The sequence below is a fragment of the Mauremys reevesii genome, linkage group 1 (genome assembly GCF_016161935.1).
Source record: "Mauremys reevesii isolate NIE-2019 linkage group 1, ASM1616193v1, whole genome shotgun sequence".
In the NCBI taxonomy this organism is placed as follows: Eukaryota; Metazoa; Chordata; order Testudines; family Geoemydidae; genus Mauremys; species Mauremys reevesii.
In genome coordinates, this window is record NC_052623.1 from 262,009,918 (window position 1) to 262,025,114 (window position 15,197).

A 15,197-nucleotide genomic window follows, 5' to 3' on the forward strand; every position below is an offset into this window, starting at 1 on the left:
AACTATAGAATGATGCATCTGGGGAAGGGAAGGTTATATACTGGTGTGTTAATTTTCAAAGCAATATGTAGGGCGTCTAACTGATTTTAATGGGTGTTGAGTAACCAAACTGCCCATGCAGTGCCTTGAAAGTTAGTTCCTGATGTCCTAGAAAGATTCTCCACAATGAAAAGGAGTGGACTATAATAAATGTATTATTCTTAAAAAAAACAAGTGGATGCTATGGAAAAGAGCAGAGTTCCTACACCCAAAAACTGCAGAAAGATGCTCAAATGAGTATCCTCGGTTATGTTGTGCCTGTCAGTTTCCAGTGGTTCATAGCCACCCAGTAAGTAGCTAGTACAAATGCACTACCAGAGAAAATAGAGCATCATCTCAGTCATTGTGTTTGCATTATGAATTCAGCAACAAGCTATAGAAATGATCACAGGACTAAGTCAGCAGAATGTAGGTGTTCTCTAGTCATTTGTCTTTTGGGACTCCTGTCTGATAACAGCCCTTTGTGGAGGGGACATGCCTTCTGACTTTCCTGTATCAATATAGCAGGTATTTGCCATACAAATATGTTTGCGGGTTGGGGAGAGACTGAATTTCCTGATTCATTTTTTATTTTGTTCCTGATCTTTTTCCTTTTCATGACCAAGTTCTAGGACAAGGTCAGTCCTGGTTGAAAGTCTGTTTTAAAACAAGTACCCAAAATGTCATTGTAACAATATTTTTGTACAGCTCTTAGCCCAGTGAGATCCCATCCAGATTGTGGCCTTTTGGCACTACTGTAATGCAAATTTAACTAATTCCAGCTATCTTAATTGAACAGCTTGCTAGGGAATCACGAAAATGCTATACAGTGGATTCACTGCACCATTTCTGGCCAAGAGTCAGCTGTAGGGTCACTGGGGGAGTCTGCAGGCCAGATCCTCATCTGATATAAATCAGCGTAGCTCCAGTGAAGCCAGTGGGGTTATACTGATTTTCACTAGCTAAGGATCTGGCCCTGGAAGTTTTCACCTTCTGTCTGAGACCTGACATAGTAGCTGTTCATTGTCTCTCTGTGTGGAACTACGTTGTGCACTGGCAGGGCAATGAACTCCATGCTGTAGTAGTTCTTCTCCAGCTCTAACTACTGTGAATTGTTGTTAAAATAGAGAAGGTGGGTCTCATCCAGCATTCTAGTGGTAGATCTGGCACCTGGGCTCAAAGTATGCATGCTCCAGGCTCTCTGAGACTGGCAGCACCATATAGCCGGTGCATACCCAGAGAAGAAAGTGCCTCCTGATGCTCTGTAGTGACTTCCTGATGGAATGATGTTGGAAGGAGCTACCCACAGCCCTCTTCTGCTGGCGGGTACATTTCCATAATCCAGGGCCTTTGAGGAAAGAGAGAAATATGAACATTCTGGAGGGTTGACAGCCCCAAAGAAGGGTAGAACCTGGGCAGCATCTACTTCCTGAATTGGTATTGTTTGAGTTCTGAACGCCCTGTACCAGTTGCTAGCCAGATTCAGTCTTTTAACTTTGACTCTCACCTATTTAAAAGGAAGAGAGACAATAGCTTTGGCAATTTACATTGATTACACAAGCATGATTTTTTTCATAGGTGATTTGGGTTCTTCATTAAATGTAAAAGCTTCTTGTTAGCTATCCTTTTTTAAAAAAGTCTTACACTTCCCTTACCCTTTTGTACTGTTGTCACTGTTCTTGTTTAAGCACTCAGTCTCAAAAGGAAACATGAAAAGGCATTGCAAATTACGGGTGTGTACAAAATCTCAATGATATTTTGGGAAACTAGTAAATGTTTCAGATTAGTTGACACAAAGATCCTTCACTGATTCTCCTTCAAGTCAGTTCTTGTACTGGATGAAAGAACTTGCTTTATTGTAAGCAACTTTCCAACTGCTATACACAAATTCCTTTTTTAAACACACAGCCCCTCACTGATTCTTTACACCGTCTTCCACCTCATAAAACATCTTTTCATTCTTTCCTGTCTTCGACTGTCACATATTCTTGAACATTTGTTGTGTACCTTAGATTTCCCCCCCCTTGACTCTTAATGAATTCCTATCTCATTCTCAGACATATTTATTTGAAAAACAGCCAGTCATTTTGTCTGAAACAGACAGGCTTTGATTTTCAAGGGTATGCGGAGAACAGCGTGAGGTACAAAGGAGTAGGGTCACATAGCTTTTGCTTCTGATTCACCTTTCTCTGATTGTACCTGCCCTGTGTCAGACTTTTTTCAGTCACGAGCAATGACATATTTTCGTACTTCACAGATCATGGGACCAATTTTCAAATATAACTGCCGTAATAGAACATAAATGCTGCAAGTGGATGCTCACTTTGGCACACAAGATGTATATTTTACAAGTATAAGTGCTGAGCTGAGATTCTGCTAGTTGATTGACCTGTTATGGGGCCCACATTTGTAAATGGAGGCTCTCAATTAGCTTTCCAGCGAAACCTAAAGAATTACGTACTCACGATTTAAAATAGTGCTGAACATATATATAGTGGCTGATACAAAGCCTAATGAAGTCGATGAGAATCTTTCCATATACCTTAATGGGCTTTGGATCAAGTGCGTGTTCTTAAGAGCATTTAAATACATAGCCGGGGCAGATTTTTAAATGGTGCTCATGTGTTTCGCTCCTGTATTTTGTGGGCACCAGTAAGTGCAGGTGGAATTCAGGTCATTTAGGTGTCTGCGAATCAGGCACTTAGACATCTAACTGACCTAAATAGTGCCATGTTAGTTTGTAGCCATTAAAAATGGAAGTCCAGTTCTGTCCAAGCTAGAAATCAGGTGCAAACTCAACAGTAGAGCACAACAGCTTTTAAAATTAGTTTACTATTATTTTATATTAAACAACCTAGCAAGAGAAGAATAGGCCCTGTCTGGTATGGAGAACAATACACTCAACAAACATAAATATACAACTCAGTTTATTTTGTATTGTGTTTCAACACGGTGTGTGGGTAGAGATGTGAAATAATGCTTAGGCTGCTTTTATTCTCCTGTCTGCTAAAATGCTAGAGAGACTGCCTTCCCTGGAGTGCTACACATGCTGTAGCTTTACTAGCAGGATCCCCATAAAACATGCCAATAAGTTTCTTTGAGGTCAAAGAAAATCATCAAATGCACCACGAATCTGCATTGCAATGTTGTAGATCTTTCTAATGCAAATGGATTTATTTCTTTATTTACGCCTCACATTTCATGTACTTTTAACCTCACCCCTGACTGCAGAAAATATTCTTTATTTAATGCTTCAGCTTTCCTGGAACTTGCTTCTCAGAAAGATTATGAATCCGCATAGTCACGAGGAGCTTGAGTACATGATCGTGCTACATTTAGGGTCAAATGTTCAGTGGCCAAAAAGGTGTGTGTGTGTGTGTGTGTGCAGGCACAAATCAGGTAGCTAGACAATGGAACTGTCAAGATTTATGCCGATGATTCCACAGTCAGTGCAAAAAAGGCAGGTGTATTTTTTCCCCCTACCAGCACAAACTGCAGGCAACATCTCAGCCACCCACCTCGTTGATCTTGACTTGAATATTCTTTCCACCCAAATGTGTGTGGAACTCTTTTTCATAGTGATGGTTTTTAATATGCAAGAGGAACAGCGTATCAGAGATGGAATCTGGAATGTGGATGGCAGAGCAGAATTTTGCCTGTTGCCTTCATATCTCCCAGCTGTGGTTCTGGTTGAAAAGAGGGAAAATACACTTTCAAAATGTCATTGACTCTTTTTGCGGGGAGAGATGTCAAAATTCAAGGAATTTAAAAAAATATATTCAATAACTTTCCTTAGCTGTGACTTTTACAAGTGAGGTTAGTTGTTTTAAGTCCAAATTTTTATCTCCTTCCCATGCATACTTGATGTCTCTCTTTTAATCTTTACGGCCTATGTATTGGAAATGTTAAATAGTAAATAAAATGAATGTTAAATAATAAAATAGAGATATGAGGCAATGCTTATGTTAACAAAGGCTACATCTTTAAAGCTCCCTGCATCACTGTTTATCTTGGGTCGCTCCTTTTCATCTTTATTTGGGCTGTGGCACGCTTAGGGCTAGGAAATATGTGTGAAGTTGAAATTAAGTTTACATTTTTCTTTCTCTATCTGAATTTTCACGAGGAGGGTGTAATCTAATGGCTAGATCAGAAGATGAAGTCAAAGTGCCTTTCTCAGTTCTGCCACAATGTGATAATAGACAAATCACTGAGCCCCCAATCCCAGATTTTCCCCCCACTTCATAACTGGTAAAGCTTTCGCCCTGCTCTCATTCTTATTCACACTAGAAGCCCCACTGATGCTCTTGGGACTCTCCGTGTGACTAGTCTATTTGTATAAGGCTTGCACAATGAAGCCTCTGCTACTGGCAGAGCATGTCTCAACCTTCCAAGCAGGGGCGGCTCCAGGCACCAGCACGCCAAGCGCGTGCCTGGGGCGGCAAGCCATGGGCGATGCTCTGCCGGTCGCCGCGAGGGCGGCAGGCAGGCTGCCTTCGGCGGCTTGCCTGCGGAGGGTCCGCTGGTCCTGCGGCTTCGGCGGACCTCCCGCAGGCGTGCCGCTGAATCCGTGGGACCGGGGACTTCCCGCAGGCAAGCCGCCGAAGGCAGCCTGCCTGCCGTGCTTGGAGCGGCAAAATGCCTAGAGCCGCCCCTGCTTCCAAGGCCTGAATGTTGGAAGTAATAGTGTCTGAAGACCCCAAATTAGGGAAATGGCAACAATTATACATGCAGGAAACTTAAAATGCTGTGGGATTCATTCTCTCGTTGTCAGTAACTTTCTGAAGCTGTAAATAATTTGCTTTTTTCATTCTTTGATCCTGGTGTAAATAATTTCAACAGTAAAGCAAGAAGACACCCAATTTGCATGGAACACAGGTCATTTTGGGACTCAAATGAGCAACTTCCCTCTGAGAGACATTTGATAGGCATGGAGCAGAGCCTTAGATAACTTAGCGTTCTTGGGATAGTCTTTCATCACTCTCTTCTCTCCCCCAGAGAGAGAACCTGTCCACTCTGCAGCTCCCACAAAAGCTTCTTTGCTTTGGATCTATTTTCAATTACGTATTTACATAAATCATCTTTTTTTTTAAACAGGATGTGCTGTGATCAAACCTATGTATTTTTAAAGAGCTTTTAGCTAATTCTCCTGTGTGAATGACGAGATTGATTAGAGGAAGAAAGAGCTGTTAAGGAGAGAAGTAACAGGTCATTCATTAACACACATTCCCCATAGTGCTCAGTTTCCACTGATAAAGAATAAATGAGATTCAGAGCTGTTGGAGATGCAATCCTCACTTTTATGCTGGTGTAGACAGTTACCTGTGTAATTCAACAGTAGCCCCAAACACCTACTAGTATTTTACAGGTTCTTCTTTGAAGCGTGATACTGTTAGAGATACATGAGATACAATGGACATGAATAACTGACTCCATACTGTTCAGTTTTATGTTAGGAAAGAACGAAGTAAAGTTTCAAGGGCACTGTATTAATCAGCAAACCACGTAGCTGAGCAAGGTTTAGCCATCCATTATGTTTCAACAGCTTTTGGGGATTTTTAGATATTTATTCATGGTTAAGGGTCTGGAGGGCTCCACTGTAACCTGTAGGAAATGTGTGGGAACCTTACTCAATAAGCAATCTGTGACTGCTTTGGCTTAAGGTAAAATTTAGTATCCAAGCGAGGCTGTAGCAAAATAAAGACATTCTTTCTTTCCTTCCCAGTTTGGAGAGTCTGATTTGGAAGGTAACGGTGGAACAAAGTTAACAGTGTTCTTTGACACCAGCCTCCCTCCCCATTGGTAGTTTTCCACAGAGACAGAATTGGCTGAGCAATCTGCAGAGGAGATATAGGCTTTTTTTTTAAATCAAGTATCTAAAGAAAATCAGGCTAGGGAGTGGCTACCAGGCTTGTCTCCATGCTACGCCATACATTGAGTTCCCTGGTCAGTGATGTGTAAAGGACACAATTTGTCAGACTCAAGCATTGTATTTGCTTTACCTTAATACAAATGGTCTGTATGTAGCCTTAAGGGGCCTGATCCTGCTTTCCTTGTCCAGGCATCTTTATATGTCAGTGGGGAGTCTGGATGCATATGTCATGTAATTTCAGTTTCTGGGCCAGATCTTCAGCTAGTGTAAACTGGTGTCGCTCCACAGAAGTCCAGGGAGACTCTGATCCTCTCTCTTAGGTAGCAGTTGTCATAGTTTACAATTAATTCATCAAATACTTAAAACACTCGTTTTAATTTTGCAAAGCTGAGGCATTTGGTGTTAAATCTGCTCTTCTTCCTCACATGGATTGGCAGCTTCTCTGGGCTCTGCAAGATAGCTCATTACCCACTGCTGTACATCTTTGTGTATGAAAGGAGACGCCTGAACTTTGAGTGCTTCCATGGAGCACAGATGGGGTGCACAGTGTGCTTGGATTTATTGGCCCTGTTTTCTTGGTGATGTTGGCAGTACCTGTGTTTGGCACAGGTGAGTGCTTTGCTGAATGGATGATCTTGATACCTCTGCTGCAGCCTCAGACAGCAGAGTTTGCTGTTTAGCTGGGGGAAAACACACTGTGGTAGTTTCTTCTATTTTCGGTGCGTCACTGGGGCCAGCTCAACGCAGATATAATAAAAGAACACTTTATAGCAGAGAGGAAACGGCTGAAAGAGAATACTGTTGCAAAAAAAGCATGAAGGAAATTTCCACTCGTTGCATGGGCCCATCTAGGTATCAGCCTTTAAGCGTGTTGTTCTGAGCTGCAATTTTTAAAAAAAAATGGTCAATATTTACGTGGTTTCGTCTTTAAAATGAGGAGGCTGTGGGGGTTGTTGATAAATACAAGAAACCAGGAGTATAGTTTTCATAGCTCTTGGGATAAACGACACAAAATAGGAGCTTTTTAGAGTTTGACCCAGTACATTTACTTAGCCAGGGTCCTGTGCTTCCCATCTGCGGGTGGTATGGAGGGGAGCAGAAGATCAGAAACTCCAAGGGGAAGGAAAGCCAAAATGACACAAGGTAGAGAGTGTCCAGCGTGAAATGGGGCTCCATGGGTTTGGCATGTGTGGTTGTCTTTATGTGGTGAGCACAGGGCCATTGGTGTCATGCTCCCCAGGAAACTGGCAAATTTCTCTGCAGGACTCTACCTGGAAGCTATTACTGATCAGCACAGCATTCGCTGCTGCTCCTTGACCGAGGTGCTAGAAACAAAGCAGAAGACCTGTGGTGCCTGTGCTGCTGATCCAGCGGGGATGAGCTCAGAATGGTGCAAACAGTGCAGCCATTCTGCCTGGTTGAGCCAATATCTGTAGAACTGAGCCCAGGAGTCTCTGTGACGCCACACAGTCAGTGACTGTGAGTGAAAACCCTTTGGTGTTTTGTAGATTGTATCAGAGCTGTTATCTCTGCTCCCAGTAGCTGCTATTGATAGGATCAAGACTGCACACCCTAGGGAGAGGAGTGTTGAAGGTACAAAGAATATTAGGTAGCAAAGTGGTGTTGTTTGTTTCTAGCCTTCATTTTCTTTGATTTGGGAGCAACAGCCTCAGGGTTTGCAGCTCTGGCGATGGCTGAAAAATCACTGTAAAACTTGTTCATTTCCAGACCAGATGGAGATGCTGGGATTTGAGACTCAGGCAGTATTTAGAATATAACATATCTATAAAGGCTCCTCTTAGCTGTAGGTATGGACCTGAGCTAATGAGCTGACCCTTCCCAAGGTGTTCTGAAATAATGATAATAACTACAGTATCTGCAGTCCAGCATAGTCAACAGTTCAGTAACTGCCTGGGTTACAATGGGATTCTGAGATGTAAAAGACCCACTATTTCATAGAAACCACCCCTGGAAAGGTATAGTCCCTGGACAAAACCACAGAACATTAGATCTTATCCATCCTTAGACCCTGATTCTCCACTGTACGCCAGTGTAGCTCCATTGGCTTCTAAAGAGCTGTGGTTACACTATTCCATTAAAGTGGTCTCTGGCCTCTCCCTGCTAATGCAAGATTGTTCCCTGCATTACAACTTATAGTGCATCCTTCCTTCTAAATATAAATGTCCCTATTCATGGGATTCCAATCAGTTCTTTTGAGAAATTATTCCACCAGAATGACTAGAGGACATGCCAGATGTTAAACTCATCTTACATTTAGGTAACTTGCAGTTGTGCTGCTCTTGAAGCATTGCATTGCCACTGGTTCAGACAGAACTTGATATTGACCTGCTTAATAATTTGAGAACCGTTTTTGTTTGAAAGATCACCCCCAGGACTCCAATCTTCTGGAAAGAAAAGTTCTTTAAATTTACATTTTCCCCCAACGCTTCACCCCCCCTCCCCGCCTCCCTCCGCATTCTTCTCCTTTTACTCTAGTCTATACAATCGATAAAAATAACCCTTAGTCTCCCCTGCACTGGCTAAGCCAGTAGCTATTCTAAACCAGAAGAAAAAGCTCCTTTCAAATTGTCGATATGCAATGTTTGTTTAATTTCAGTAGGGCTTTCTAAAGGTGTAATGCCAGTAGAGTTTATTACTACTTGAGTCTTTAATTGCTATACTAATATTTTTTACAGCTCCTGTTTAAGGGTCCCCAGACACTGTGATTTATTGGCATTGGTGAATGACTGATAAACGATTTAGGTTAAACAGAAAAACTGGAGGCATTGTATAAAGCATCAGTGGTGCCAGAATGACCATGCAGGAACCACTAATATATTTAATGTGATGCATACTATACCGCTGATGCTAACCACAGCCAAAGCAACTACAAATATCAACTGTTCCCTGGAAAGGGGGGGGGGGAAAGTAATGACAATAAAGAGGTTTTTCTGCTGATCAGGATAAACTGAGTTTGTTTTGCTGAAGTTGAGCTTTTCATTTTAATATCTGACAACATTATCAAATATCATGATGAAATAAAGATTAAGGTTGGGATTTTCAAAGGTGCAGAAGGGAATTAAGCACCTTATTCCTATTGACTTTCAGTGGGAGTTGGGTGCCTCTCTCTCTCTGACTCCTTTGAAAATCCTGGTGTAAGGACCCAGTCTTGCATTTCTTGTGCATGCACAATTCCCATTGATGTTAGTGGGAATTTTGCTTGTATGGTGACTTTGGGATCAGGAGCTTAATTCGTGAAAAAATAAAGTTTCTAAAACTTGAACAGTTTTAACTGAGCAATGAAGCAAAACAACCGTGTCATGATGGATAAACGTTGGAGAAACTCATTGAGATGAACACTTCTATTGATAGCACTTTAAGGATGTAATGTGGCATATGTGCTTCACCCACTTCAGGTCATTAGTGTTTCCTGATGTCTTATAAAACACTGAAAAATGCTTGCTTCTGGAGGACACACACACACACACACACACACACACACCTCTATACAAGTGTGAGCTCTCAAGTACACTGGGAAAGCGCTCACTGTGTGGTTTTGAAATGTCCACAGCTTTGGTGATTTCCAACCAGCTTTTAAAGACAGAAATGTTCTCACATAGCACATAATGTTCAGCAGTTTGGGTTATTCACATGAGAAAAACGTATGCAGTCATAATATGCAACTAAGTGAATGCTTTATTAGTCAAGCTTAAAAAACCACCACTGTTTTCAGGAAACAAACCTGGTATGTTTCACCCCCAAAAGATAATTTTCCAAAAGTTATGAGTGCGAGTAAATAGGGGGTCAGAGAAGTGTGAGGGACTGGGAATGGCTGAGCCATTACAAACATTGAATCTATCTCCCCTTGTAAGTATTCTCACACTTCTTATCAAACTGTCTGTACTGGGCTATCTTGATTATCACTTCAAAAGTTTTTTTTTCCTTACTAAATTGGCCTCTCAGAGTTGGTAAGACAACTCCCACCTTTTCATGCTCTCTGTATGTGTATATATATCTCCTCAATATATGTTCCATCCATGCATCCGAAGAAGTGGGCTGTAGCCCACGAAAGCTTATGCTCAAATAAATTTGTTAGTCTCTAAGGTGCCACAAGTGCTCCTGTTCTTCTAACTACAAGGTGATGGACCCAATGCAGGAAACACTTAGTGAAATTCTGTGCCCTCTGCTATGCAGGAGGTCAAGTAGGTGATCACAATGATCTTTATTGACCTTTAAATTAGGGTGACCGTATTTCCCAAAGTTAAAAACGGGACACTGCATGGGGCTGATCTGATCCGCCTGGTGTCACCGCTCACCTGAGCTCTCCACCATCTCCTGAGCCTGCACCACCCCAGGGCCGGGGCTGGCTGCCCAAGCCCCACCACCCGGTGCCTCGTGTCGCCACTTTCCTCCCCCCTGAATGTTTCTCTGTGCCCACCTGGGGGGGGCACACCCCACTTTTTTGACGAAACTGGGTATTTGTTCCATTTGTTCCTCTGGCCAACTAGTGATCCTTACTATAAAACAAGACAAATGCCCATTTTTGCCAAAAAAAGTCGTCATGTCCAGGTCAGGGCTTAACGAGGGGACTGTCCCAGCCAAAACGGGATGTCCGGTCACCCTACTTGAAGTCCATGATGCTTCAGAAACTGGAAGACTTGCAGTTACTTTGGCTGGCTGCTCAGTTACCTAATCTTTAGGGGATGATTTATCTTCTCGCAGTCTTGTCACAGTTGTGTTCTGGAAGTGCTTTATTCAGAATATCATCTTCATCTTTTTAGAAAGCAGTTCTATGGCGCTCAGAATAAAGAATAGTTAACTTTGTTTCTGTATTAATAATACAGGCCAGATCCACTTGCTTATGCAGGCACAGGGCTCCCATGATTTCAGTAGGCCAGTTTGTATGTGGTTAAGATAATCATGCCTTGAGGAGCATTTAGTTCACCTAAGGCAATTTCTTCTGAGCAGGGCTTGGCTGCTTAGTGATTATCCCCTTTCCAGCAATGTACGCAGAGCAATTGGTTTCTCATAATTCTATGGTAGGGCCAGATTCTGCCCTTGGATATGCAAATTGAGCTCCCATTGATTTAAGAGTGGGAAGGAACAGACTTAAGGAGTCTATGCTTCTGTGAGCTGCATAAGTGAATGACAAAACGTGTAGTATGTAACAATTTCAGATTCAGCCCCAAACGTGTGAGCGCCAGCTCAAACCTCCCACTTCCTCCAATAGTTGTAGCTGACAGATGATTGGTAAACAGCACAAAGTGGGAGTGTGGCCTACGGGAACATGGAACGAGCCAAATCAAAGCCAGGTTACTATAGCCAAAGTAACTCATTACAGAAAAGGCAACAAGTTAGAGGCAGCAGTAATTTGCTATTGGCAACCACACTGAACCCTTGGTGGTACATTGCTGAAATGTCTTGCTGCTAGTCTTGAACGCAGGTGCCACTTGAAAACACTGTGGGTTTCATCCTAGATTTCAAGGGACTTTAAATTTCCCACCACACACTTCTGCGCACTCTAGCCCTCTGTTACAGTTACAGGGGTCCCTCTGGACACTTCCATAGGTTTAAACTGTCTCTAATGACATTTCATGGGCATGTTTCTTCATCATGGCTCTCAAATGACACAGAGAATGCATACTACGTAACTGTTCTGCAAAATATTTTTGTGCTATTTGGTATCTGCTGGCCCTCTTTCCTAGGAAGCAGGTAGCCCTTAGCTGGGGTAGAGGAGAAAAGAACAGGCTGACGGTGAATGGGAGGGTGAGAGGGTTGAAAGAGGAGCCCAGTTTATGCATCCAAGCAACAGATTTGACCCTGGAACAACAGCATAAGAAACCAAACTGTTAGAAACTTTTCTGCAGCATGAGAAGCTTTGGATAAGTGAAAATCATTAAGCTGCCAAGCGCTACTCAGAGTCAAGCCTTAGATAAATTAGCCACTCTTGAAGGCACAATTTTGTTAATGGCGTACAATTACATACTTTGTTTTTACATTAGGCCAGCTGTGCTGAATGTTCCTATACTGCTGGCACATTTTCCATTTTTTTTTAATGGGCTGGTACTAAACCCCCACAATCAGGAGCTTGTTTTTAATCGGAAAAAGTTCAGTGTGTGATCTTTAAAATTAACTTGGTAATTTTAGATATTCAGCATTATTTGCAGGTTTGCTTGGTTTTTTTTAGTTCCTTTTTCTTCCGTTTGGTTTTTCAAGTAACGTTTTTGGAAGGGGAGAGGGGGAAGGGGTTAGGTTATTTTTATACAGCAAATGGTTGCTTAATCTAGGGTTGCCCGGTGTCTGGTTTTTCACCGCAACGCCTGGTCAAAAAGGGACCCTGGCTGTTCCGGTCAGCACCGCTGACAAGGCCATTAAAAGTCTGGTTGGCCGCCTGCAGCTGGGCAGGCAGGGTGCTTCACAGCTCCTGGGAAGCTGCTGGCATGTTCCTCCCGCTCCTAGACATAGGGGCAGCCACAGGGGCTCCGTGCGCTGCCCCTGCCCCAAGCGCCGGCTCCACAGTTCCCATTGGCAGGGCCAGTGCTGAACTGTGTGGCCATGCCTCTGCCTAGGAGCCAGAGCGAGATACCAGCAGCTTCCCAGGAGCTTCCTGAGGTAAGCACTGCATGGAGCCTGCACCCTGAGCTCCCTCCCATGCTCCAACCCCCTGCCCCAGCCCTGAGCCCCTCCTGCACCCAAGCTCCCTCCCAGAGCCTGTACCCCGCACCCCCTCCCACACCTCAACAGCCTGCCCTAGCCCAGTGCCCCTTCCCACACTCCAACCTCTGCCCCAGTCCAGTGAAAATGAGCGAGTGAGCAAGGGTGGGGGAGAGCAAGTGGTGGAGGGAAGAGGATGGGGTGAGTTGGGGCGGGCCTCAGAGAATGGGAGAGGCAAGAGTGTTTGGTTTTCTGCAAATAGAAAGTTGGCAACCCTAGCTTAATCCCAGGGAAAGATGCTCCTTGTTTGGATTAGTCAAGATCTGTAAAATTTACTTGTATAAATTTGATGGGGTGTTAAAATAGGCCTCCGTTGCTGACCAGGTAGTTTACACTGTATATAACTTCTGCCTTCAATTACACTCCTGCAGTCACTGCAACTGCTACAGTGCATGAAGTTACCTAGGTTGGGTGGGCAAAAGCAGGAATTTGCCAGCACACCCATTGTTACCATTGCTAGGGTTGACAATTTTGGTTGGATATATTCCTGGAGGTTTCATCACATGACATAATCTTTAATTAAAGATTAATCTTTAATTCCTGGAGGCTCCAGGAGAATCCTGGAGGGTTGCCCCCCCTAACCATTGCTGAGAATGTGGGTCTCAAAATCCAGGATTTGTGAATATATGCAGTACAAAAGTTGCTTTCCTTGACAATAAGGGGCAGTGGCTTAAAAGGGAGGCATTAAACCACATAAGCAGAGTGTGACAGACTGACAATATCCAGCCATATCTTGCGCAGACCTTATGGAGTTAAGATAAACTTTACTGAATTAAGTTAAGCCTTACAGAATTAGCTTAATACCTTTGGGGTCCATTGTATTAAAAATGTAATTGTGTATCTGTTGTTGTGGAATTATATGTAACTCCTCTGGGAGATGTTAATGTAATTCCTCCATTATCAGCCCTCTGAAGTCACCCTCCTGGAGGTGCACACATACTAGTTCAAACTAGATTCTCTAGGGACCAACAGACAAAGAAAGGATTTTTGGATAAATAGCCTGGTTTTAAACATGCTCAGGGTCTTCTTCCTGATCTAGCAAACAGACAGGACCTCTGGTCCACAGAGGGCCCCAGTGCTTAGAGAAGGGTTAGAAGGACTTGGCCTGCGGAGGTCCTGTAAGATTGAGTGCTAGTTCTGAGCTGAGGCTGATATGAACTTGTGACCAGAGCAGATTCACGCATTTGGGGGTGGGGCTGCTTCTGCCAGAGCCCACGTTAGGGTTGGGATGACCTGTGGTAAGCTTTTTAGCATGTGTGTAGGTTCTTTTATTGCTTTTCACATGTTTTTTTCTGTAGTGCTTTTATCTTACAAATAGGCTTGTATAGAAAGAGCTGTGTGGTCTCCACATCTGTGGGCAGTCACACTGTTAACTGTCTCTGAAGAGAAAGCAAGCAGGTGTGCTAGGGCAGCTTGTCTGTGCTGGGAATAATGCAGTGAAGGCAGGGAACTGTGCAGCCTGGAAATATCCCAATCAGAAAGGAGAGAGATGCAGGTCTTCAGCCAAGAAAGAGTGATGGCTGGGGAGCCAGATGCCTGAGAGCAGGCGCCTGGGCTGGAGGAGGAATATAGGCGCAGTTGCCCTGAATTTTGATGCAGGTTCTGGGTTTCTTTTTTAGAGAGGGGAAGCACTTAAATGCTGTATTCTTCTAAAGACACAAAGCTGGGAGGTGCAAATCACCTTCTGTGAAGAGCTGAGTGTCCTCAACTTCTGTAGGAGTTTGAGGCATCTCAATGCCAGTTAGGAAAAAATCAGTACCTTGCAAGATTAGGACCTAAGAGATGCCTGTCCTATGTTGCTATTGGAGTATGTTAAAAGAAATGCCTGTATGCAATAAATATCCTTTTACCTGTAGGGCTGGTAGATTCAGTCTGTCCTTTGTATCTCTTGGTGGTCAAGACCCCTATTATCCCACAATCTGCACCTCTGGGTGCAAAAGTGGCAATGGAATTTTCATCATTACTTTATGCAAACACAGTTGTGACTAACTGAGGACAGCTGTGGACCATGAATTAAGATGCAAAGATATGTTTTGTCATACTGCCGTCGTGTCAGGAGCATGACGCCAAGAAAAAGTGCAGGTCACCTCTGATTTTTAGTTTGCAAGATGCTCATAAATAAAATAGTTAGCTATGCAAGCACTGTCATTGCGCAGATCAAGCTGTATTGTATACAGTACTAAAATTAGGAAGTTGGAAAGTACCATGGTGTAAAGCCCTTTGCCTATGGAAAACCAAGTTTAAATCCAGACTTGGCTCACAAGGAAAATGAACTTGGTATTTACAGCTTACTCACCATTTGTGTGAGAACCAAAGCTACTACAGAATTTGGCATGACTGGCAGCTTTATGCTCTAGAGAGGCTTAGAACTGAGGTAGGATGTGCATGGTAATGTAGAACTGATGTGAACTGGCTAAGTTGTTCACTGAAGCTTGCAGAACTCCTGTCCATGCTATGTTTGGTTTACAGACGTATGATTAGGTTCTCACTCACTTTCAAGAACACTAAATTGACTTCCTTTTATTCCCCCTTAAAAACGAGAAAAGCAAAGGGTTCCATAACTATTTCACCACAAGGAAGGGAGTGGCTTGGTAAC

The 15,197-nt window shown here is 43.2% G+C and overlaps 1 protein-coding gene across 8 annotated transcripts in view; it reads left to right on the forward strand.

Moving 5' to 3' along the window:
* The window catches only part of CHST11 (carbohydrate sulfotransferase 11), a 280,383-nt gene that overhangs the window by 191,895 nt on the left and 73,291 nt on the right, over positions 1–15,197 (forward strand). The gene's annotated exons all lie outside the window — the stretch shown is intronic.